This window comes from Eschrichtius robustus, chromosome 1 (assembly GCF_028021215.1).
Source record: "Eschrichtius robustus isolate mEscRob2 chromosome 1, mEscRob2.pri, whole genome shotgun sequence".
NCBI classification, from domain to species: domain Eukaryota; kingdom Metazoa; phylum Chordata; class Mammalia; order Artiodactyla; family Eschrichtiidae; genus Eschrichtius; species Eschrichtius robustus.
The window spans coordinates 174247908-174274091 of record NC_090824.1 but is presented as its reverse complement, the minus strand read 5'-3'; the positions used below and the strand labels follow the sequence as shown (position 1 = coordinate 174274091).

At 39.9% G+C, this 26184-nt stretch overlaps 1 pseudogene; it reads left to right on the top strand.

Moving 5' to 3' along the window:
• The first annotated feature begins 1861 nt into the window (after positions 1-1861).
• On the top strand, positions 1862-2673 carry LOC137765099 (germinal-center associated nuclear protein pseudogene; annotated as a pseudogene).
• The last annotated feature ends 23511 nt before the right edge of the window (positions 2674-26184 follow it).

The window sequence follows — 26184 nt, the reverse complement described above, 5'->3', positions numbered from 1 at the left end:
AGGTAGTTTACACATGTCCATTATACCTGTTGAACTTTATCTTGACAATTAATTTTGATTAATATAAAAATTTCAAATTAGAGCATGTTTCAGTACTGAAACCACAATTTCAACAGTTGTCGATACCTGCACACTGTCGTTGCTCATTGAATAGCATGACAAGTGGGATTAAGAAAATAAACCCAGTAAAATGTGGCTAAATATAGTTGAATAAGCAAGAAATGAATAAGATGCCATCGACTAGAAACCTATTTGATATTGGACTGCATATGCATTTCCTCCTCTTCTCTTTCATTTGTATTTCTTTTTCCAATTTAATTTTTTAAAAAAGATGATGTAATGGTTAATTTTTCATGTCAACTTGACTGGGTCACAACGTGCCCAGACACTTGGTCAAATATAATTCTGGGTTTGTCTGTTAACGTGAATGTGGATGAGATTAACATTTGAATCAGCAGACTGAGCAAAGCAGAGGGCCCTCCCCAATGTGGGTGGGCCTCCTCAAATCAGTTGAAGGCCTGAATAGAACAAAAAGGCAGACCCTTCCCTGGGTAAGATAGAATTCTATTGGCAGTCTTCAAACTGGGACACTGCCTTTTGCACCTACTTGGGACTCCAAGTGAAACAAGCCTTTTCTTGGGTCTGGAGCCTGAGGGCCTTCCTACTTGAAGCCACACCACCTGCTCTCCTGGATCTCCAGCTTGTTGGCCATCCTGCAGATTCTGGGCCTCATCAGCCTCCATAATCACGTGAACCAATTCCATACAGTAAATCTCATCTGTATTATCAGCAATAACTAGAGACACTGCAGACCAACCCCGCCTGGCTGAGGAGCAGAACCTGAGCGCAGGGACCCAGCACGCAGGGACCCAGCACGCAGGACGGACCGGAAGTCGGGGACCGGAAGTCAGTCCGCTGCCTTTTCTGCTCGGGGTTTTGTGAAGGGCTCGCTGTTTGGCAGCGGTGCAGCCTGCTCTTCCAGCTGGGCCGGCGCCCCAGGGCAGCGGGCGGCGGGCGGGTCACGAAGGTGAAGGGAGCTCCCGGGTTGAGCAGTCTGCTTCGGGAAGAGGACTTATTTGTGCTCCCCGGATTTATAACCCTCAGTCATCGGGTCAGAAGCCGAAGCCCGCTAGTCCTCTCAGACCGCCGGCCGCCTGGCGTTTCTCAACATCTTCCTGTGGTTCCTTAGAACAGTTCAGGCCACGCGGCCACTTCGATTTGGTCAGATTTCATTTCGGGAAGAAACAGTGCAGCGTGTGGTAAAAGCTCAGGGTTTCCGCGGTGTCCGGCGCTCCAGCGTCTTCTGCAGGACGTCGTTCTTCTCAGCGCAAACACAAGTCCTGCGCGCAGCCCGGTGCGGACGCAGGAGAGAAGAGAAGGAGGAGAAGATGCTCTGACGATGCAGGAGTTGGTTTCAGGTAAGCTGGTTTCCAATTATGCCGGTTTTAAGATCCCTGATGCCACGAATGGTTTCCAAGGCCCGACTGAGGTTTCACAGGCCGAGCAACGCCTGGCCTCGCGTTGCCCCGGGGCCCCTTTGCAGCCAGACTTTCTTTCATTCGAGGAAAATGGGCTTGGATAGGAGTTTAGTGGCAGGTTTTTCGTGACGGAAGAGAGGCTGCTGGCGGGGTTCGTCCCGGGAGCCCAACACCGTCAATGAACTGTTGAACAGTGGGCTGGCCTGACCTCCGAGCAGCTTGCGACCTGTCTTGGCCCATCACTAAGTTTGCCGGGTGGGGACTGGTGGGCGGGCTGCACTTGGCTTCTATGGATGGACCTGCCGCCCTGCGGCTTCCTGGCCCCCGCGTGTGCTCCCTGGTCGTCCATTCCATTGTGCCTCCAGAGCCTCAGCTCTCGCCAGATGCAGCCCGTCCTCCAGTCACAGGTCAGAACCCGCTTTGCAGAGTGTAAGTCTGGAAAAAATGCCCCCCCCTCCCGCCAACCCCCTCCCTGCCAGGCCTCCCTCCTGGCTCGGGCAGGGTCCTCGGTTGCCAGATCCCACGGGAGGATGTCATTGCCTTGTGCATCAACCACAGGCTGGGGCACTGGACGGCCCCCTGGCTTTTTGTTTTATCGGAGGCACTGAGTGAAGATGGTCAGATATGTGTATATTCTGTTAAAAAATCGCTTGAAAAACTATGATGTTCCTTTGTCCTGGGTACCAGCCAGACACAGAAGGAGCAACAGCTAAGTCAGGGGAGTTTGGGGATAAAGTCTTGTCATCCTTCTGCAAACAGTTTTCAGGGAAGACGAGTGTGGAGGCTGGCCAAGAGGGGAGGCTTCCCAGTGCTGAAAATCTGGTGTGTGGAGCCCCTGGCCAGGAGCTCCTGCCCAGCGTCTGTCCAGAATCTGCTGTTGGAGAAAGAGGTTTGAAGATCAACTTCAGCAGTGGTTGTCTGAAAACTCAGGAGCATTTACAGATTCAACTTCCCTTCCCCTCGACCTTCCTCAGATTCTGGCCACCTCTGCCTTAGACTATTGGAGCTGCGATGAAAACATTTGCAACTACTAGCCCTCAGGATGAAAGGACAGGAGCCACTGCAGCTGTCAGAGGCAGCAGGCACATCTCTGAAGCACTTGGAAAGGCTGATCCCAGGTTCAGGGGAAGTGGAAGTTGCCTCTGAGCTCCATGTCTCTGCACTGCTAGACATGGTGGACATTTGGGCTGCCTGACCTGAAAGAGGGAGGGTCTCTCCAGAAGGTTTTGTTTTTATTAAAAATAATGTTATTCTCAGATACTTGACACACTGTTGGAAATATGCTTTTTATATCATGCAAATAAACCATTTGGATGTCAAAAGAAAAGGGACATTATATAACAATAAAGGGGTCAGTTCTTCAAGAAGACATAACAATCCATAATGTATATGCATTTACCAACAGAATATCAAAATAAATGAAAAAAAAAGGTGATAAAACTATAAGGAAAAATAGATAGATTTACTATTATAGCAGGAGATTTCAAGACACCTCGGTCAGTAATTGACAGATAAATCAGGCACAAAATCAGTAAGGATATAGTTTAACAGCACCATCAATCAGCTGGATTTCAAGAACATCAGATTACCCATTTTTTTTCAAGTTCACATGGAACAGTCACAAAGATAGACCATATTCTGTGGCATAAAACATACCTTAACAAATATAAAAGAATAGACATCATACAAAGTAGACTCTTATAGTGAGATTAAACTGGAAATTAATATCAGACAGATGGCTGGAAAACGTAGGATATTGGCGATCAAACAACACGCTTCTAAAACACATGGGTCAAAGAAGAAGTCTCAAGAGAAATTAAAAATATTTTAAACCAAATAAATAAAAATTAAACTTTTTCAAAGTCAAATTGAAATTTGAATTTAAAAATAAAACATCAAAATTTGTGAGATGCAGCAAAAGCAATACTTACAAGAAAACTCACAGCATTGAATTCATGTATCAGAAAGAAGGTAGAGCTAAAATCCATAACATAATCTTCCCTTTATGAAACAAGAGAAAGAAGAGGAATACAAATTTAAAGAGTATAGAAGTAAAGAATTAAAATTAGAGCAGAAATGAATGAAATTTTTTTTTTCACACACACACACTGTATTTTATTTTTACAAGAGATAAATAGACTGACACCAAGCATTGTACATGGATGACCACAACAAAAGCAACAATGATTGCAATTACCAAACATGAAACACACTCATACTATGTCATAATATCGACATTCAGTCCAGTAATCCTCCACTGTAACAGCTCCTTTACTTTGCAGTGAAAATTGATTTGTATATTCTTTGCCTCTGAGTCCTTGTGGGATTTTTTTTTTTTTAATTCAGACAGAATGTCACAAAAATTATACTCATCCTCATCAGTTCACTCAGTCCCATGTAATTAATTTTTTTTTTTCATCTTGATCTTTTGTTTGCACTTTTATGAGTTCATCAGTTTCTCATTAGAGTTCTGAAAATGCTTATTCATTCAGTTCAGCAGTACAGTCAGTTACCAGAAACCTGTACTTGTCAGAGTCTTTTCCATGAATTTCTTGAAGATGAAACCCTTTTATAGGAACATATTTGCAAAATCATCAGAGTACACCCAGAACTGTCTGTAAATGACAAAAGACTTAAAAATGACCACAGTTAAAGATTTGATGAAAGTTCATAATAATGCAGTTGACAAGAAAATTAGTTATTTCTGAGATATACATTTTAAAGTAATAACTAGGATTATTACTTATAACATTATACCAGAACATATAAGATTTTTAGAAATTTCATGTAATGTCTGAAACATTTATATTAACATATTTCCATACATATTTCCATACAAATACAAATATAAGATTTTTAGAAATTTCATGTAATGTCTGAAACATTTATGTTAACATATTTCCATACAAATAACCCAATGAAAGTTTAGTATTAGTTGTTTTGTTTGTTTTTTTATACTGCAGGTTATTATTAGGCATCAATTTTATACACATCAGTGTATACATGTCAATCCCAATCGCCCAATTCAGCACACCACCATCCCCACCTCACCGCAGTTTTCCCCCTTGGTGTCCATATGTCCATTCTCTACATCTGTGTCTCAACTTCTGCCCTGCAAACTGGTTCATCTGTATCATTTTTCTAGGTTCCACATACATGCATTAATATACAATATTTGTTTTTCTCTTTCTGACTTACTTCACTCTGTATGACAGTCTCTAGATCCATCCACGTCTCAACAAATGACTCAATTTCGTTCCTTTTTATGGCTGAGTAATATTCCATTGTATATATGTACCACAACTTCTTTATCCATTCGTCTGTTGATGGGCATTTAGGTTGCTTCCATGACCTGGCTATTGTAAATAGTGCTGCAATGAACATTCGGGTGCATGTGTCTTTTTGAATTACGGTTTTCTCTGGGTATATGCCCAGTAGTGGGATTGCTGGGTCATATGGTAATTCTATTTTTAGTTTTTTAAGGAACCTCCATATTGTTCTCCATAGTGGCTGTATCAATTTACATTCCCACCAACAATGCAAGAGGGTTCCCTTTTCTCCACACCCTCTCCAGCATTTGTTGTTTGTTGATTTTCTGATGATGCCCATTCTAACAGGAGTGAGGTGATACCTCATGGTAGTTTTGATTTGCATTTCTCTAATAATTAGTGATGTTGAGCATCTTTTCATGTGCTTCGTGGCCGTCTGTATGTCTTCTTTGGAGAAATGTCTATTTAGGTCTTCTGCCCATTTTTGGATTGGGGTGTTTGTTTCTTTAATATTGAGCTGAATGAGCTGTTTATATATTTTGGAGATTAATCCTTTGTCCGTTGATTCATTTGCAAATATTTTCTCCCATTCTGAGGGTTGTCTTTTCGTCTTGTTTATGGTTTCCTTTGCTGTGCAAAAGCTTTGAAGTTTCATTAGGTCCCACTTGTTTATTTTTGTTTTTATTTCCATTACTCTAGGAGGTGGATCAAAAAAGATCTTGCTGTGATTTATGTCAAACAGTGTTCTTCCTATGTTTTCCTCTAAGAGTTTTATAGTGTCCAGTCTTACATTTAGGTCTCTAATCCATTTTGAGTTTATTTTTGTGTATGGTGTTAGGGAGTATTCTAATTTCATTCTTTTACATGTAGCTGTCCAGTTTTCCCAGCACCACTTATTGAAGAGACTGTCTTTTCTCCATTGTATATCTTTGCCTCCTTTGTCATAGATTAGTTGACCATAGGTGCGTGGGTTAATCTCTGGGCTTTCTATCTTGTTCCATTGATCTATGCTTCTGTTTTTGTGCCAGTACCATATTATCTTGATTACTGTAGCTTTGTAGTATAGTCTGAAGTCAGGGAGTCTGATTCCTCCAGCTCCATTTTTTTCCCGCAAGACTGCTTTGGCTATTCGGGGTCCTTTGTGTCTCCATACAAATTTTAAGATGATTTGTTCTAGCTCCGTAAAAAATGCCATTGGTAATTTGATAGGGATTGCATTGAATCTGTAGATTGCTTTGGGTAGTATACTCATTTTCACAATGTTGATTCTTCCAATCCAAGAACATGGTATATCTCTCCATCTGTTGGTATCATCTTTAATTTCTTTCATCAGTGTCTTATAGTTTTCTGCATACAGGTCTTTTGTCTCCCTAGGTAGGTTTATTCCTAGGTATTTTATTCTTTTTGTTGCAACGGTAAATGGGAGTGTTTCCATAATTTCTCTTTCAGATTTTTCATCATTAGTGTATAGGAATGCAAGAGATTTCTGTGCATTAATTTTGTATCCTGCAACTTTACCATATTCATTAATTAGCTCTAGCAGTTTTCTGGTGGCAGTTTTAGGATTCTCTATGTATAGTATCATGTCATCTGCAAACAGTGACAGTTTTACTTCTTCTTTTCCAATTTGTATTCCTTTTATTTCTTTTTCTTCTCTGATTGCCATGGCTAGGACTTCCAGAACTATGTTGAATAATAGTGGTGAGAGTGGACATCCTTGTCTCGTTCCTGATCTTAGAGGAAATGCTTTCAGTTTTTCACCATTGAGAATGATGTTTGCTGTGGGTTTGTCATATATGGCCTTTATTATGTTGAGGTAGGTTCCCTCTATGCCCACTTTCTGGAGAGTTTTTATCATAAATGGGTGCTGAATTTTGTCAAAAGCTTTTTCTGCATCTATTGAGATGATCATATGGTTTTTATTCTTCAGTTTGTTAATATGGTGTATCACACTGATTGATTTGCATATATTGAAGAATCCTTGCATCCCTGGGATAAATCCCACTTGATCATGGTGTATGATCCTTTTAACGTGTTGTTGGATTCTGTTTGCTAGTATTTTGTTGAGGATTTTTGCATCTATATTCATCAGTGATATTGGTCTGTAATTTTCTTTTTTTGTAGTGTCTTTGTCTGGTTTTGGTATCAGGGTGATGGTGGCCTCATAGAATGAGTTTGGGAGTGTTCCTTCCTCTGAAATTTTTTGGAAGAGTTTGAGAAGGATGGGTGTTAGCTCTTCTCTAAATGTTTGATAGAATTCACCTGTGACGCCATCTGGTCCTGGACTTTTGTTTTTTGGAAGATTTTTAATCACAGTTTCAATTTCATTACTTGTGATTGGTCTGTTCATATTTTCTGTTTCTTCCTGGTTCAGTCTTGGAAGGTTATACCTTTCTAAGAATTTGTCCATTTCTTCCAGGTTGTCCATTTTATTGGCATAAAGTTGCTTGTAGTAGTCTCTTAGGATGCTTTGTATTTCTGCGGTGTCTGTTGTAACTTCTCCTTTTTCATTTCTGATTTTATTGATTTGAGTCCTCTCCCTCTTTTTCTTGATGAGTCTGGCTAATGGCTTATCAATTTTGTTTATCTTCTCAAAGAACCAACTTTTAGTTTTATTGATCTTTGCTATTGTTTTCTTTGTTTCTATTTCATTTATTTCTGCTCTGATCTTTATGATTTCTTTCCTTCTGCTAACTTTGGGTTTTGTTTGTTCTTCTTTCTCTAGTTTCTTTAGGTGTAAGGTTAGATTGTTTACTTGAGATTTTTCTTGTTTCTTTAGGTAGGCTTGTATAGTTATAAACTTCTCTCTTAGAACTGCTTTCGCTGCATCCCATAGGTTTTGGGTCGTCGTGTTTTCATTGTCATTTGTCTCTAGGTATTTTTTTATTTCCTCTTTGATTTCTTCAGTGATCTCTTGGTTATTTAGTAACGTATTGTTTAGCCTCCATGTGTTTGTCTTTTTTACGTTTTTTTCCCTGTAATTCATTTCTAATCTCATAGCGTTGTGGTCAGAAAAGATGCTTGATATGATTTCAATTTTCTTAAATTTACTGAGGCTTGATTTGTGACCCAAGATGTGATCTATCCTGGAGAATGTTCCGTGCGCACTTGAGAAGAACGTGTAATCTGCTGTTTTTGGATGGAATGTCCTATATATATCAATTAAATCTATCTGGTCTATTGTGTCATTTAAAGCTTCTGTTTCCTTAGTTATTTTCATTTTGGATGATCTGTCCATTGGTGTAAGTGAGGTGTTAAAGTCCCCCACTATTATTGTGTTACTGTCGATTTCCTCTTTTATAGCTGTTAGCAGTTGCCTTATGTATTGAGGTGCTCCTATGTTGGGTGCATGTATATTTATAATTGTTATATCTTCTTCTTGGATTGATCCCTGGATCATTATGTAGTGTCCTTCCTTGTCTCTTGTAACATTCTTTATTTTAAAGTCTATTTTATCTGATATGAGTATAACTACTCCAGCTTTCTTTTGATTTCCATTTGCATGGAATATCTTTTTCCATCCCCTCACTTTCAGTCTGTATGTGTCCCTAGGTCTAAAGTGGGTCTCTTGTAGACAGCATATATATGGGTCTTGTTTTTGTATCCATTCAGCAAGCCTGTGTCTTTTGGTTGGGGCATTTAATCCATTCACGTTTAAGGTAATTATCGACATGTATGTTCCTATGACCATTTTCTTAATTGTTTTGGGTTTGTTTTTGTAGGTCCTTTTCTTCTCTTGTGTTTCCCACTTAGAGAAGTTCCTTTAGCATTTGTTGTAGAGCTGGTTTGGTGGTGCTGAATTCTCTCAGCTTTTGCTTGTCTGTAAAGCTTTTGATTTCTCCATCAAATCTAAATGAGATCCTTGCCGGGTAGAGTAATCTTGGTTGTAGGTTCTTCCCTTTCATCACCTTAAATATATCATGCCACTCCCTTCTGGCTTGCAGAGTTTCTGCTGAGAAATCAGCTGTTAACCTTATGGGAGTTCCCTTGTATGTTATTTGTCGTTTTTCCCTCGCTGCTTTCAATAATTTTTCTTTGTCTTTAATTTTTGCCACTTTGATTACTATGTGTCTCGGTGTGTTTCTCCTTGGGTTTATTCTGTATGGGACTCTCTGTGCTTCCTGGACTTGGGTGGCTATTTCCTTTCCCATGTTAGGGAAGTTTTCGACTATAATCTCTTCAAATATTTTCTCGGGTCCTTTCTCTCTCTCTTCTCCTTCTGGGACCCCTATAATGCGAATGTTGTTGCGTTTAATGTTGTCCCAGAGGTCTCTTAGGCTGTCTTCATTTCTTTTCATTCTTTTTTCTTTAGTCTGTTCCGCAGCAGTGAATTCCACCATTCTGTCTTCCAGGTCACTTATCTGTTCTTCTGCCTCAGTTATTCTGCTATTGATTCCTTCTAGTGTAGTTTTCATTTCAGTTATTGTATTGGTCATCTCTGTTTGTTTGTTCTTTAATTCTTCTAGGTCTTTGTTAATCATTTCTTGCATCTTCTCAATCTTTGCCTCCATTCTTATTCCGAGGTCCTGGATCATCTTCACTATCATTATTCTGAATTCTTTTTCTGGAAGGTTGCCTATCTCCACTTCATTTAGTTGTTTTTCTGGGGTTTTTTCTTGTTCCTTCATCTGGTACATAGCCCTCTGCCTTTTCATCTTGTCTATCTTTCTGTAACTGTGGTTTTTGGTCCACAGGCTGCAGGATTGTAGTTTTTCTTGCTTCTGCTGTCTGCCCTCTGGTGGTTGAGGCTATCTAAGAGGCTTGATGGGAGGCTCTGGTGGTGGGTAGAGCTGACTGTTGCTGTGTTGAAATGAACGAAATTGAAAACAGGAAAACAGAGAAAAATCAATGACATCAAAACCTGATTATTTGAAAAGATAATAAAATGGTAATCCACTAGCCAGGCTAAACAAGAAGAAAATGGGAGAAGATAAAAGTTACTAATATTGGAAATGAAATTAGGGCCATCACTAATGATCCTATGGACATTAAGGATAGTAAAAGAATATTATGAACAACTCTATGACCTAAAATTAGATAAATGTATTAATTCCTTGAAAGACACAATGTAATAAACGTCCCATGAAGAGATGTAGATAATCTGAATAGGGCCATATCTGTTAAAGAAATTGAATTAATAATAACCTTCCAAAATGAAAGCATCAGATCTAGATGGTTTCACTGGTGACTTCCACCAAACATTTAAAGAAAAAAATACCATTTCTCAACAATCTCTTTCAGAAAATAGAAGCAGAAGTAATAATTCCTACTCATTCTATGAGTCCAGCATTACCCTAACACCAAACCGGATGAACACATTACAGGAAAGGAAAACTACAATATGTCTTATAAATACAGAAGCAAAATTCTCAACATAATGTTAACAATATGAATCAAACACTGTAAAAATTACATACCACAACCAAATGGGATTTATCTCACGTATGCAAGGATGGCTCAAGATTTGAAAAATCAATTAATGTAATTCATCATATCAACAGGCTAAAGAAGAAGAATCATGTGATCATCTCAGTTGATGCAGAAAAAGCATTTGGCAAAATCCAACAGTTAATTCATCATAAAAACTCTTTGAAAACTAGGAATAAAAGAGAACTTCCTTGACTTGATAAAGAATATCTACAAAAAGTCTACAGCTAACATTATACATAATGGTGAGGAACTAGAGGCTTTTTGCCTAAGATGAAGGACAAAGCAAAGATGTCCCCTTTCATCACTCCTGTTCAAATCAAATTGGAAGTCTTAGCTAATGCAATAAAATGAGAAAAGGAAATAAAGGTACACTAATAGGATTGGAGAGTTAAAATTGTTCACAAATGACATGATTGTCTATGTTGAAAATCCAAAAAAAATCAATCAAAATAACTAATGGAGGAGGAGCTTCAAGATGGCGAAAGAGTAAGACACAGAGATCACCTTCCTCCCCATAAATACGTCAGAAAGACATCTACATGTGGAACAACTCCTACAGAACACCTATGCTGAACGCTGGCAGAAGACCTCAGACCTCCCAAAAAGCAAGAAACTCCCCACGTACCTGGGTAGGGCAAAAGAAAAAAGAAAAAAACAGAGACAGAAATATAGGGATGAGTCCTGCACCAGTGGGAGGGAGCCGTGAAAGAGGAAAGGTTTCCACACACGAGGAAGCCCCTTCGCGGGTGGAGACTGCGGGTGGCGGAGGGGGGAGCTTCGGAGCCACGGAGGAGAGCGCAGCCACGGGGGTGCGGAGGGCAAAGCGGAGAGATTCCTGCACAGAGGATCGGTGCCAACCAGCACTCACCAGCCCGAGAGGCTTGTCTGCTCCCCCGCCGGGGCGGGCGGGGGCTGGGAGCTGAGGCTCGGGCTTCAGAGGTCGGATCCCAGGGAGAGGACTGGGGTTGGTTGCGTGAACACAGCCTGAAGGGGCTAGTGCGCCACAGCTAGCCGGGAGGGAGTCCGGGAAAAATTCTGGAGCTGCCTAAGAGGCAAGAGGCTTTTTCTTGCCTCTTCGTTTCATGGTGCGCGAGGAGAGGGGCTTAAGAGCGCCGCTTAAAGGAGCTCCAGAGACGGGCGCGAGCCGCGGCTATCAGCGCGGACCCGATACGGGCATGAGACGCTAAGGCTGCTGCTGCCACCACCAAGAAGCCTTTGTGCAAGCACAGGTCACTATCCACACCGCCCCTCCTGGGAGCCAGTGCAGCCTGCCACTTCCAGGGTCCCGTGGCCAGGGACAACTTCCCCGGGAGAACGCACAGCGCGCCTCAGGCTGCTGCAACGTCACGCCGGCCTCTGCCGCTGCAGGCTCGGCCCGCATCTGTCCCCCTCCCTGCCCCTGGCCTGAGTGAGCCAGAGCCCCCGAAGCAGCTGCTCCTTTAACCCCGTCCTGTCTGAGTGAAGAACAGACGCCCTCAGGAGACCTACACTCAGAGGCGGGGCCAAATCCAAAGCTGAATCCCAGGAGCTGTGCGAACAAAGAAGAGAAAGGGAAATCTCTCCCAGCAGCCTCAGGAGCAGCGGATTAAATCTCCACAATCAACTTGATGTACCCTGCATCTGTGGAATACCTGAATAGACAGTGAGTCATCCCAAGGAGGAGGTGGACTTCAGGAGCAACGATATATATATATATATATATATTTCCCTTTTTCTCTTTTTGTGAGTGTGTATGTGTATGCTTCTGTGTGTGATTTTGTCTGTATAGCTTTGCTTTTACCATTTGTCCTAGGGTTCTGTCTGTCCGTTTTTTTTTTTTTAACATAAAAAGATTTTTTTCTTAATAATTATTTTTCATTTTAATAAATTTATTTTATTTTATTTTACTTTACTTTTATTTTATTTTATCTTCTTTCTCCCTTTTATTCTGAGCCGTGTGAATGACAGGCGTTTGGTGCTCCAGCCAGGTTAGGGTTAGGGTTAGGGTTAGGCCAGGGCTGTGCCTCTGAGGTGGGAGAGCCAAGTTCAGGACACTGGTCCACAAGATACCTCCCAGCTCCACGTAATATCAAACGGTGAAAATCTCCCAGAGATCTCCATCTCAACACCAAGACCCAGCTCCACTCAATGACCAGCAAACTATAGTGCTGGACACCCTATGCCAAGCAACAAGCAATACAGGAACACAACCCCATCCATTAGCAGAGAGGCTGACTAAAATCATAGTAAGGCCACAGACACCCCAAAACACACCACCAGACGTGGACCTGCCCACCAGAAAGATAAGATCCAGCCTCTTCCACCAGAACACAGGCACTAGTCCCCTCCACCAGGAAGCCTACACAACCCACTGATCCAACATTGGCCACTGGGGACAGACACCAAAAACAATGGGAACTATGAGCCTGCAGCCTGTGAAAAGGAGACCCCAAACACACTAAGTTAAGCAAAATGAGAAGACAGAGAAACACACGGCAGATGAAGGAGCAAGGCAAAAACCCACCAGACCTAACAAATGAAAAGGAAATAGGCAGTCAACCTGAAAAAGAATTCAGAATAATGATAGTAAAGATGATCCAAAATCTTGGAAATAGAATGGAGAAAATACAAGAAATGTTTAACAAGGACCTAGAAGAGCTAAAGAGCAAAGAAACAGAGATGAACCACACAATAAATGAAATTAAAAATTCTCTAGAAGGGATCAATAGCAGAATAACTGAGGCAGAAGAATGGATAAGTGACCTGGAAGATAAAATAGTGGAAATAACTACTGCAGAGCAGAATAAAGAAAAAAGAATGAAAATAATTGAGGACAGTCTCAGAGACCTCTGGGACAACATTAAATGTACCAACATTCGAATTATAGGGGTCCCAGAAGAAGAAGAGAAAAAGAAAGGGACTCAGAAAATATTTGAAGAGATTGTAGTTGAAAAATTCCCTAATATGGGAAAGGAAATAGTTAATCAAGTCCAGGAAGCACAGAGAGTCCCATACAGGATAAATCCAGGGAGAAACACGCCAAGACACATATTAATCAAATTATCAAAAATTAAATACAAAGAACAAATATTAAAAGCAGCAAGGGAAAAACAACAATTAACACATAAGGGAATCCCCATAAGGTTAACAGCTGATCTTTCAGCAGAAACTCTGCAAGCCAGAAGGGAGTGGCAGGACATATTTAAAGTGATGAAAGGGAAAAACTGACCACCAAGATGAGTCTACCCAGCAAGGATCTCATTCAGATTTGACGGAGAAATTAAAAGCTTTACAGACAAGCAAAAGCTAAGAGAATTCAGCACCAGCAAACCAGCTTTACAGCAAATGCTAAAGGAACTTCTCTAGGCAGGAAACACAAGAGAAGGGAAACACCTACAATAATAAACCCAAAACAATTAAGAAAATGGTAATAGGAACATGCATGTCAATAATTACCTTAAATGTAAATGGATTAAATGCTCCAACCAAAGACACTGAGATTCACTGAGATCTTGAATGTGAGTATTCACACTTATTAGACTTCTGGAAATTTCTTAGCCATTCTCTCTCTGAAGATTTTGTCTCCTCCAGCCTGTCCTTCAGAAACTCCAATTCAAACTTTAGACTTCTTCCTCTGTTGTCTGTTCCTCTTAGTTGATCTGTCACATTTTCAACGTTTTGTCTCTTTTCTGCCATTTAAAAAAATTTCAGATATACATTGTATTTGTGTAATTATTTCTTCAACTAGTTCTAAACTCCTGTTATACCCATTGATTTTTTTTTCATTCATTTTGTTTTTCAGGTCTAGATTTTAGTCTTTAAATTGTTTTTTAAATGTTTTTCCTCTTGCTCTTTAATCTTATTTTTAATAACCTCTTTAGCTTGCTTTCTTGTGTCTTGCGATTTTCTTTTTAACTGTAATCTCACCTTTCTTACAAGTATATGTTATATGTGAGAATACTCTGCAGAGGAGGTTGAAGGGCTATTCCTCCAAAAGAATTTGCATTTTCTTCTATGTGTACCATAAACCTAGGGCAACAATAAATTTCTTTAGGAGGCGTTTTGTTTTCCACATAGATGGTGTAAATTCAGAGCTTAATTTCATATGTTGGTTGGCTTGTCTTATGAATTCTAAGAGGTGATTTTATTTTTCCTCTAACCTGGGCCAAGGCCCTTTCCTGTTTTAATCTGTGGGGCAGGTTTGTCTCCAGAGCACCATTATACTGAGGTGTAGATTCTAGGGTACTCTCGGACTCTGTGCCTTGGTCATGCCCCTTATTTGTCTTCAGTTTTCAAATCAAAACTCATTTCACCAGGTTTTATCAGATATCTAAGAGTGAAATGCAGATTCAATGTTTTGCTTTCTCTTGGATTCACATTTTTACATTTGTTTTCATTTTTCAGAATGCCTCACTTTCTTGACAACTGAGTAATGCAATGTGTGTGTATGTGTGTGTGTGTGTGTGTGTGTGAGTGTGCGTGTTTAAATTTTCTTCCAGCATTTTTAGTTGTCTTAAGTGGAGTTATTTTGTTCAGGGTATCTGAAAGGTGTCCCTTCTCCTCTACTTTTTGTCACCTTGTCTCTTTTCCTGAGCTTCCCATTCAAACTGGCCTGTCTTTCTTGGCATGGATCAGTGCTTTGCATTATTTCCTTTTTCCCTCCATCAAAATGAACCTTCCTAGCTTTTCCAGATAAGACACATTAATATATACAATGAAATATGAGTAAAGATATCATTGTCATCATAAAAGAGAGAGCAGCCTAGATTAAAATCCTTGGGTTCAGTCATGTGCTTTTCAGGGCCCGTTCATCTCCACGGAACTCTCTTCCACCCTTGTCTTTATAAAACTAAGGTATGAGGATCATAAGAGAGAATAGGTATGAAACTGCTTCATTATATGCAATTCACCCTACAAATATAAGCTATTATATTTTTTCAACTAAAGATCTCGTAGGCCCTAAAATGATATGAGCCAAAGCTGTAAATAATAGGGGCAATTTTAAGGAGTTATGTGAATTTGTGAGAAAACATTGGTTTTTCAAGGTCTTTTAGTCCCTCTCATAGTCAGTCTGTGGAATCTAAATGCCTTATTCTGCCTACTTATATGTGTATAGAGAACATGTTTTATACCATCAACACACCTGTCTTCCTGGGTATTTGTAAATGGCAGCAATGGAAATCTCCTTTATAATGCGGCTTCTTCATCATCAGAACTGAAACAGAATCATAAACTGTAGTTAATTTCATTCTCATAATTTTTATGTAAGCAGGACAGCTGCTCAGCATGATTTTTCCTGTTGCTTTTCAATTTATGGTACATATGATAAAACAAATTTGGAAGTAGAGGCCAAGAGGCTAGTGGATGAACTTTATGAAATTTAATTTAACCGTGTCAGGGGATGATATTTCACTGGAACATTTTAAGTCTCAAAGACATCCCCTTCAAGCCAGGTATGAGTTTCCCAACCTGGTTTATGATCAATATTTAAAATAAACTGTAAAAAAAATTATCTGAAAAGCTTGTGTGTAAATCCTCTTTATTTTCTTATAGGTAACATGTATTTGGGAAAAGGATAGATTCTGTTTTTATAAACCCATTACTTAAGTTGCCCATTTTGATACTGAAGTTTAATTTTTCAAATAAAATATTCTACTGTTAAGAAATAGAATATTCAAATGTACCAACATTAATATTTTGCAGAAAAACTAATCTCTTTTACTACTAGGTTGCATGTTAAAATATAAGGAAGTCTACAACCCAGAATACTGAAGCTAAAGAAACAGAGTCATTTGTTCAGGTGTATAAATGAAATTTCATCTAACAATGGAATTAATTATATTAGTTTCATATTTTGGTTTGACAAATTATAATTATAAATACATGACTTCCATTTCTTGTATCTGTAAATAGTGAATGAAAATGGGAAAGATGTAGTTGTTAGAGATCAGATTAGACCACTAATTCTTTTTCTTGAAGCATTTTCAGAAAACGGAGTTTACATCATTCATAGTGTTTAAAATGCCAAGGAACAGCCAAACTTCGATGTCAGCTGGCCTCTTAACACCTGGTTTTTAACCACATCTCTTTTTTTTTTTTTTTTTTTCTGGTAGAATAATAAGCATTTTGAAATTCAGAAAGCTTCATTCCATGAATTTTAGCTGTGGGTAGATCTCAGAATACTGATGATAAAGTATGCCGAGAAATTACATTAACTTCAGGGTTCTGTGACTTATCTTCCCTTCCAAAAGAATTGCATCTTTAATTACTATTTGTTCAGAACACTTTAAACATTTTAGTAGTAGAGCAAGAAGGCCAGTTGATAGGGAAAATATCTCAATCTATGTCCCATTTCCAGGAGACATAAGATCGTCATGCAGATTTAAAGTGAGAAAACATTCTTTAACCAGGAGCCAACAGCAACATCTGTGCACAGCTAATCCTGAACCTGCACCAACTCTTTTCCATATTTTAGAGTGCGCACATTTCCTCTCATCTTGTTTTTCATTTCATAGTCTTCTGCAGCCAAGCACAGTCAGAAGGACTACTTTGTAATCATTTTGATTTATCTATAAGCAGGATGTTTGGAAAATCCCTTAAGAACTCATCCTCATAGATTTGTAGCTCAATTAGGGGGATTCAATTAGTCTAGATAGACTGGCTGAAGAGCATATAAGCTCAAATCCCAAAAGATACTAGGATCTCATGCAGTTTATTATTTTAAAATGGCTCATTTCCTTACACTGATACATTTTCTTCAAAACATTTGGAAAGGAAACGACATATGTAAGGAATGCTATAACTACAGTTGAATTTTGCAGCCTCCAATTTTCTCTACATACTTTCTTTCAGGACCATGGGTGTAGTTTAATACACATTTAATATCATCATTATTTGATGCCTAAAAGACTGAAACTCTTTTAACTCATTCTAGTCATATGACAAAGAGAGAAACTCAGGTGTCTGAACCCACTTTGCTTACCACCACCCCAAAGATTTCCAGGGTACATAAAAATAATGGGAAGTAATGAGTCCTTGAGAGCATGTCTGGTCCCAGACACAGTGGTGATTTTTATATGCTTTACTGAATATAATTCTCAACACTACCCTATGAGGAAGGTCCCAAAAGAAAAAAAGCCTGAGATATTTTTTAAAAAAATGAAAGTGGGAGAGAGAGAGAAGGCAAAGAGGAGTGGACAGCTATTATGTAGCATATCAAACAAGTCATCCAAGGTCACACGGCTAGTAGAATAGCCAGATATGTGGTTTGTCTGACAGCAAAACCTATACACGTTCTTACTATATCCTAGGGCCTGTGAAAGAGACTGATGAGATTACCTTTTGGAAACACAGCAAGAACTATTTCCCCACCCCCCTCGAAGTCAGAGGTGGTCATCCACCTGAGCTCTGGCCTGGGGAATGTTATTTCATGGTCAGGCCACCAAACCTTTCTCACGGAGTCCTCACCCTCTCTTTCCCTATCTGAAGGCTGAAGGAAGGACTCGGGGTCACAGGAGAGAGCAGCAGCACACAGTAGAGGGGTCTGGGTCTCTGGAACATCACAAAGGAGGCTGTCCTGGAGACAATGCCTGAAGAGCCACGTGAGCAGGAAGGAAACGTGTATTGGGCGAAGGTGCCAGGAGCGTCTGTTAGAGCAGTTGGCTCTTGTGGCCCTTGCAGACACACGTAGGTGGAACAGCTTCACACCTCCCCACCCCCTCTGGCCGTATTGCCACCCCAACAAACCCTACCAATGTGTGAGCCTCTCTCACAAAACAGTGCCTCCATCCCTGAAGACTGAACCCTGAAAATGTCATACCGGGAGGCACGTCAAGGAAAGGCTATAGGGCTTTAGGCTTCAGCAAATCCTTCTGCCTACAGATGGGTTGATCCTGTGTGCATTCCATTACAATTTCTGTCAATGTTTTAAAAGACAAATACTAAGAAAAATAAGGTGACCAGTCTATTTTATCCTAAAAACTGTATTATGTGTGGACGCAAGCAGGATGTACCATCATTTATTATTAAATGTAAGGCTGTGAGAGAGAATAAACTCTTTCCCCACCTTCCCAAGTGCAGAAAAACATTTCTAATCTCTGTGGAAAAGCTAGAGAAACAGACGTCTCCAAAAAGAGTGCCAATGAAAACTTCACCTCCTCGTAGATTTCTGTAATTGCAGACCTTGAGTTGAGTTCCCAGGCCAATAAATTATAATACCCACAGCATGATAATGTCTCCTTGCTGCTGTCATGGTTATTAATACAGTTACTATTGAGAATTCTATTAGCTGCGTGCTTGACTAAAGATGTGAGTTTATCTTCACAACATCCCTGGAAGGCAGACAGGTGATGACTTTTATTAACACCATTTTAGTGATGGAGGAACCAGAAAAGAGAAATGCAAAGGCATTTCCTAGCATAATACAACAAATCTAAAGCAGATTGAAGTTTGGAACTCAAAGTATTTCGATTGTTAGTATATACTTAGGCAACGATTCACACTCATTGTACAACAGGGACTGAATCCCTGTTGTTGAGAAAGATTTTCTCCAAGGTCAAAAGAGAAAGATCTTAATGGCCTTGGTGGTAGATTTTAAAGACTTTATGACTTATTTATGATTGATTTATGTGTATAGGCATGTTCTAATAGGGCTGTTACTGTGAGGGAGAAGACGGATCAGCTTGACACAGATTTCCTACACAGGACATTTCAATATTGATCTATTAAGGATAGATAGAAATGGAAATGTTCCCCGATCTTCACAGCATATCCTTGTGAGTTTATTTCTGTTTATTTCTGCACTGGAAAGACTTAGCATAGTAAGTTGGAATTGTTCAAGGCGAGGAAGCACTGCCAAAGGTACACTTAACACTCACTGTCCCCTGACCCTGTGCTGTTTCAGAAGCTTGCTGTGCATATCATGTAAAAGTCATCCTCTTTAGTTAGCGATTCCTTCCCTGTCTTTTCTGATGCGTGCTCCTGCCATGTACAAACGTTCTAAACTCTAAGTGGATCACCCTATGTCTTCATCTACAAGCTCCTTGAAACTACTCTTGTCTTCACACAGTTAATTATGTTTATTCCATCCACTTGGAAAAACTTTGCCTTCCTGTTAACCTGTATGTCAGAGTCCCTTTTCATCCTTAAAATGCTTGCTTTGAAATACTTCAGCTTCTCTTGAATCCCAAAATTACCTTTGTGGAGGTCATTCACTTCCTCTCCTGCTTCTCATGGATTTATCAATGGCTTGTGAAGCCTTGGAACATAAAACCTGTCATGTTCAGTTTTTTGTTTGTTCATTTTTATTGTCCATAAGAACTAGCATTGTGTTTTGTATGTGGCAAATGTTCAATAAGCACTTCTCTTGTTCAGCCAGTTTTTAATGTAGCTTCTTCAAATGCTTCTTACAGAGAAGAGGTAGAATTAGATTTGGAATGAGACATGAATTCTTTATAAGACACACGAGGGTAACAGGGTCTAGAAAAAACAGCATATATTTGGTGGCACTAGTCCCTTTGGACTAAGGAGTTTTGTTTGTTTGACTATTAATGCTTATTTATTTTATTTGATCCTCCTTTCATTATATGCATGTTAGAATTTCAAGTTTTCCAAACAAGTTGTTAACAAATCTGATGTTATTTTCTCTAGGTCTTTATGCTGTGTTCTCTAGCTGACTATTTAAAATTACATCCACTTACCAATAATGCCTGGGATTTTCCTGAAGAGTCCCTTTTAGAAAGGTTGAAAGATACATTCTTGCTCCTAGAGGTATAGTTACACTAAAAAATAGAGCAAAAATTTAAAAAATGATTACTAAGCTGAGCTCTCCTAAGGAAAAAATGTAAGCCATTAGGATTGGAAGAAAATGATCATTATAAGTTACTGGGGTTAGAAGAACTATCACTCCAAAAAGCATATTGTAAAAGTGGAGGTGATTTCAGGAGTTTTTCCAGTTTATTATGTATTCAGCATACCACTGCAGTGGATTATTGCCAAACCTTTACACTCTCAGGACATTCTGTCCTTTGAAATTTACATAAAAGTACTCAAATCTCCATCCCACATTTGATGGAAAATTCAATTACCTCTCATATTTCCAAGAATTCTTTGGAAAGTTGGGGTGGGATGGGATAAGGTTGCTCTAATGAAGACCACGGTATATCATGCATACTTATAATTCCCTTTATTCAGTATATTTACAGCTATTAGAAGTTCAGTGTAATCCATCCATATTCAAAATTACAAAAATTTATCAGAGAATGAAGAGATCGCAGAAAAAAAGTTTTGCTGTTGTTGTGTTGCATTCAAAAGACTCTACTGTAGTTAATATAAGCAAAAAAAAAAAAAAATTAGTATAGGGAAAGGGTTTTTGATGGGATTTGGGAAATTTAAAAAGCCAATCCTTAAGTGTAGGGGCACCAGCCTACCTTATAAATCTTCACTTCAGGGTTTTGCCATTGCCATGGTAGTGCGGCCAAGAAATCTGTACCTATTGTTTTTCAGTGTAAATTCCAAATTCCTGGGAGGAACATAGATGGCCCAAATTAGAACAAGGGTCCTATTACTAGAAAGTCTATTTTTGTTTTCTAAGTAGGCTAAGTAGGAACAGAAAGGGCTACTCAAATTCTGCTTCTGTACAGTTAGGGTCTTTCTTGGAGAAAGTGAACTGCTGGGTCTTGAGAGCCACCAAAGGAGGTGTCGAATATAAAGATGATTAAGTTTGCTTCTTCATTTGGCAGATGAGAACCCTGGCTCTCTTGAGGATGAGTGGTGTATGCAAGGCCACGAGCCGGAGGCCGAGATTTAAGTGGAAGAGAGGTCTCCTAATTCCCATTCCTTTACTGCGTCTAACCCACCTGGAGATGAATTAGACAACTTCTATTACAAAATTAGAAGACTGAATAAAATATTAAATCATCAGGATTTTCAGGGGAAAGAGTTCTATTTCTTGAGCTTAAAATCTGAAAAGGTAATTCAAGTCCATATAACACAAAGGAAGTCCTTCTGTTTCCTTATCATATTTCTTGTCCTATACCACCACTGTGCATTAGAAGCCGTAGGGGTAAAAACTGTTAGTTAGAGGAATAAAAAGAATGACATAGTATAATTTTCTCAGCTGCCTAGACTTTAAACTATACCATCATACAGAGTTTAAGATCTTTTCCATTTATGTATTTAATCTGTTTCCCGGCCCTGATCCAACATGCACTCAAGTTTGAGACCCAGGGTCCCAGCCCACTTGCTCATAAAGTTGGGCCTCTAGACCAGCAGCATCAGCATCAGTGGAGAATTCATTAGAAATGCCATTTTTCAAGCACATCCTGAGATCTACTGAGTCAGAAACCCTGGGGTGAGACCCAGTCACCTCTCTCTCACAGGCCGCCCTGCCTCCAGCCTTAGATACTACCTTTTTAAAAAACACCCCTGATAATTACTTTTTTATAGCCCCAGCTTTATTTATTTATTTATTTTTAAAGATTTATTTTATCGATTGATTGATTGCTATGTTGGGTCTTCGTTTCTGTGCGAGGGCTTTCTCTAGTTGCGGCAAGTGGGGGCCACTCTTCATCGCGGTGTGCGGGCCTCTCACTATTGTGGCCTCTCTTGTTGCGGAGCACAGGCTCCAGACGCGCAGGCTCAGTAATTGTGGCTCATGGGCCTAGTTGCTCTGCGGCATGTGGGATCTTCCCAGACCAGGGCTCGAACCCGTGTCCCCTGCATTAGCAGGCAAATTCTCAACGGCTGTGCCACCAAGGAAGCCCCCCAGCTTTATTTTTATTTGAGAAAACTAACAGAGTACATTCTGTATGCCCAGCACTGTTCTCAGTATTTTAGAAATATTAATCATTTAATCCTCGTGACAGCCCTATAACATAAAAGTGACATTGTCTCAATTTTCCAGGGGAAGCTACCAAGGCCCAGAGAAGCGAGGTCACTGCTGCTATGAGTGGCAGCCCTAGCTCCACAGCAGGCAGGCAGCTGGCTCTCCAGCCCACGCTGTGGAGGGGACGCTGCCTAGAAGCACTGTGGGCATCTTTACTCTAAGCTCTCCTTCTTCTCAACTCACTCAGCTCTTAGACTGAACACGTTTTGTTATTCTTGCCACTCACCATCCATTCCCACTTGTTGGAGCAGGAATCTCCCAGTTGTTCCTTGGGAATACTTCCTCACTCTCTTGTTCTAGGACCGAGGGTGGCCACCAGCCAGCAGAATCACATCACCCGCACCTGTTAGAAATGCAGAATCTCAGGCCCTGCCTTCGATCTGCTGAATCTGGATCCACATTTTAATAAGCTCCTCAAGTGAATACAAAGCACATAAGAGCCCTTGAAACACCAGCCTACCATATTCTCACTAACATTCACAGGTGGTGTGGAGTCCGGCAGCAGGATCCAGAAATGAGCACAAGTCTAAGGGAAACCAGTCAGCCGTGGTCCAGCCCCCGAGCCAGAGTGGTTGGTTCAGGATAAGAACATATGCAAGGCAAGGCCCTAGGGCAGGTGAAACCTGAGACCTGTAGTTTTATGTGTGTTTTTTGAGGAGAGAAGTTCTCTGTTCCTCTGGACTAGCTGTCATAGAGATAGGAGACTAATGATATCAAAGTCCGCCGTATGGAGCCAGGAAAGGAGCCAAACTGGTGAAGTGGGTCAGAGACATGAACGGGTGCTAAACCCGGGTATGCCTGCAGTGGCTCTTCTCCCTAAACTTCTCATTTTGTGAGCCAAGGGCTGTCCTGTTCTCGCCCGACATAGTAAGTTCCTTGAGAGGGTAAGATGTACCTTCCAACATTTTTGTAACTGCTAGGCACCTTGTATGGTACAGGATAATGAATACACAATCTGTGCTGATTAGGGAAGAATGGGTGTGAGAGCATTGATCGACAATGTTCTTAAGATGGTCAGAGGAGGGAGAGTATTTGTTCAACTAATAGTCAATGAAAACTATCTTGTGCCATAGACGAGGGTACATTGGTGGAGAACAGTCAGCCAAGATATATTTGCTGACATCAAAGACACAGTCTCATGGGGAAAATGGTAGTAATTTTAATTTTCAATACATGTAGGCTAATCCTTGTCTCAGTGCATTCGGGCTGCTGTAACAGAATGGACTAAGACACATTGATAAAAGACTTGCCCTGGGAACTGGGGGTGCTGATGGTCACACACTGGTGTCATTCATAACCAGGAGAGGGCAGATGGTGATGGCAAGGGTGTCATCCTCAGATAGGAGGGCCTTTGGAGGAGGACAGGGAGACCCCCATCTGCCAAGTGTCGTGTATGTAGTGAATCTAAGTCATGTCACAGTCTGACCCGTGTCACACCTGAACAGAACGTGTGACTACAGACTGCAGGGTTCAAAGCTGTAACCTGAGATTAGAAAAATACAATAGAACATGCAGGTCTAATAGAGTATATTATCAGACTACAAATGTATTTTCCCCGTTAAAATATAATCCTGGAATAAGTCACTGAATGAGTTTAACAACAGATTGGACATGACAGAAGAAAAATCAATACACTTAGCTATGGATCAATTTGTATTGCTCAATTGAGGAAAAATGAGAAAAATTAAATATATATAGTATGTAATTGCAAAATTACATGAGAAATAGGCAATTCATAGATAAAAGCTTTAACAGAAAAATGAAATAAAAATTTAACAACGTGAGCAATAAATTCAGCTTTGTGAGTATTTATAAAATTGCACACCCAGTTTCCGCAGTTAAGTTAAAGGGTTAGGTGGGAAAAGATTGAAGTAGTTAGGTGTACACCCATGCTAACTAACACCAGGCTCCTGACTTCTAGGAAAGGGAACTCTTTACCAGCCTGCTAGCTGGGCAGGCTGTATTCTAACAAGATTGGCTTGAGTTGTGCGGTTACTTCTTTATGGTCATTAAACAGCCCAAGTCTTAGTTCCCATTGATACTGGAAATGTGTTGCCCCAAACTGCTTCATGTGACATGGGTAGGAAAGCCCGTTGAATGAAATGACCATGGACACCCAGAGTCCGAGACCATGACGTTGCCTTACCTTGACACAGGGACAAGCAGGTGTGAACTTGGCAACATTACTTCTCCATCCTGTTGGTCTGTCCTTGATGACAAATTCACATCTAAAGAGTGTTTTCATGCTTCTTCCCTCAGTAAGCTCTGCCAAATGAACCCAAAGGGAGCTAGTTCTAGGACATACTGAAGACAAGCGGTTCTGAGACACATTCTCATGTGAATTAATAGCAAAAACTAAAGAAGGGAAGGAAAAAAAGAAACTTTCCTGGAGTCTTGCCTTCATTTATATCTTCGCATATTTTTCCTGAGGACTTCAATATACTAGTGTTAGAAATACAAACAAAGATTGATGAATTCCGTGGGGTGAATACTGGAGGTAATAGCATTTGCCACTGCGAAGTGGTATCAGATTTCTTCCCCACAGGAGCTCTGCGAGAGAGAACACTGGTGCCCTGGCAACGAGTCAGTTCAGCGTGCGGCTCTGCTAGCACGACCCTAATGAGAGCCCAGACTCCAGTTTTGGTTTGGGATTCACTGACAGTTTGAGTGTGGGCTCAGTCTCTCTGCTACTACTGGAATGTGAGTTGCATGCTGAATTAATTAGCAAAAAAGAGCTTTGAGCCTATTTTGGCTATTTCTAGTTCTCTCCATTCATTTTATTTTCATTGGCATATTTTATTTTCATATCTTAATCCAAAGCTCATTTGCATATGATTTATTTGCATACTGAGATCATTTTGAGGAATAAAAGACTTGTAAAACACTAGGAATAAGTTACTCCAAGTAATCCTTGATTAAGGTGTGTCCTTTAGAATCGGACAGAATTCCCGCATTTTAATTCTTACATCCCATCTGGCTAGCTTTCCCTTGCTTACAGCTCATCTTTTGCCTCTCTGCAAACATGAAGAACACTTTCTATTTCTTGCTGTAAGTTAATGCTATTTATATTTTAGAAATTCCACATCCCTTCACAAGTCACTTGAGACCCAGTGGCGAGAATGAATTACCTTCAGCTGTCTGTCTCTCTCCTGACAGGTTGGCCTGGAAAGCAGCTCGCCTGGAGCAGAATTCATTGTTATTTCACTATCTGAGAGCTAGCAAAAGACAATTTTACAAATTTGTAACATAAGGCATGAAAGGAAATTCAACAGAAACTGATTTTTCCCTTTTTTAAAAATCCTTGACTTTGACCAAATTAGTAGGGATTGACATATTTGAACTGCTTAGTGTACATACCGTTGTATTCCCTTGAAATGCAATCTTATAATCATTGCTCTAGGGAGAAATATATTAAGGGTTATTGGCAAAGATGTTTCCCCTGATTTCTTTTTATCCTAAAATAAAAAGATGAATTAAGACGTAGCACATATATTAGCATCAAATATTTGGTATAGCTCTCACCTTGCAAGCTCAAGTAGTGATTGGTACCCCATAGTGACCAATTACAATACTTGGGCTGAAATTGTACAATTTTAAATTAGTAGAATGACTAAACTGAGGAATTAAAACAGCAAAAAAATGTTTAATTTCTAGACTAATGAAATAACAGGAAGATATCTGAAGTGAATATTAGTATATGTTATCTGTAGTAAATGTTACCAATTAATATGGAAATCCATGTTCTTTTATTCATCCTAGAAATAAATCTGCTATGTTCTGATTATCTCTATAATAATTATGCAACTCATGATACAGTGTTAATCCAAGAAATCGATACAGCATCTCTTCACGATTTCCTTGTTCCTTGAGTAAGCCAAAGGCAAACAAGTGAACAGTTGAGATGCTCAGAGTTGCCCAAGTGCCCTGGGGAATGTCAAAGGTAAACAGATTTCCCTACCATTAGCCCTCAAAATCCTCCATTTACATTGAACGTTCATGTTTAAGGAGAGGGAATTTCCAACCCCGGTAATAACATTTGAATCAATAGAAACTGCAATCTTGCCTCTATTTGAATTTTTAAAATTAACTTTTATCACAGTGCTTTCCCCAGTTAATAATGGTAGTAATGGAATAATTTCAATAA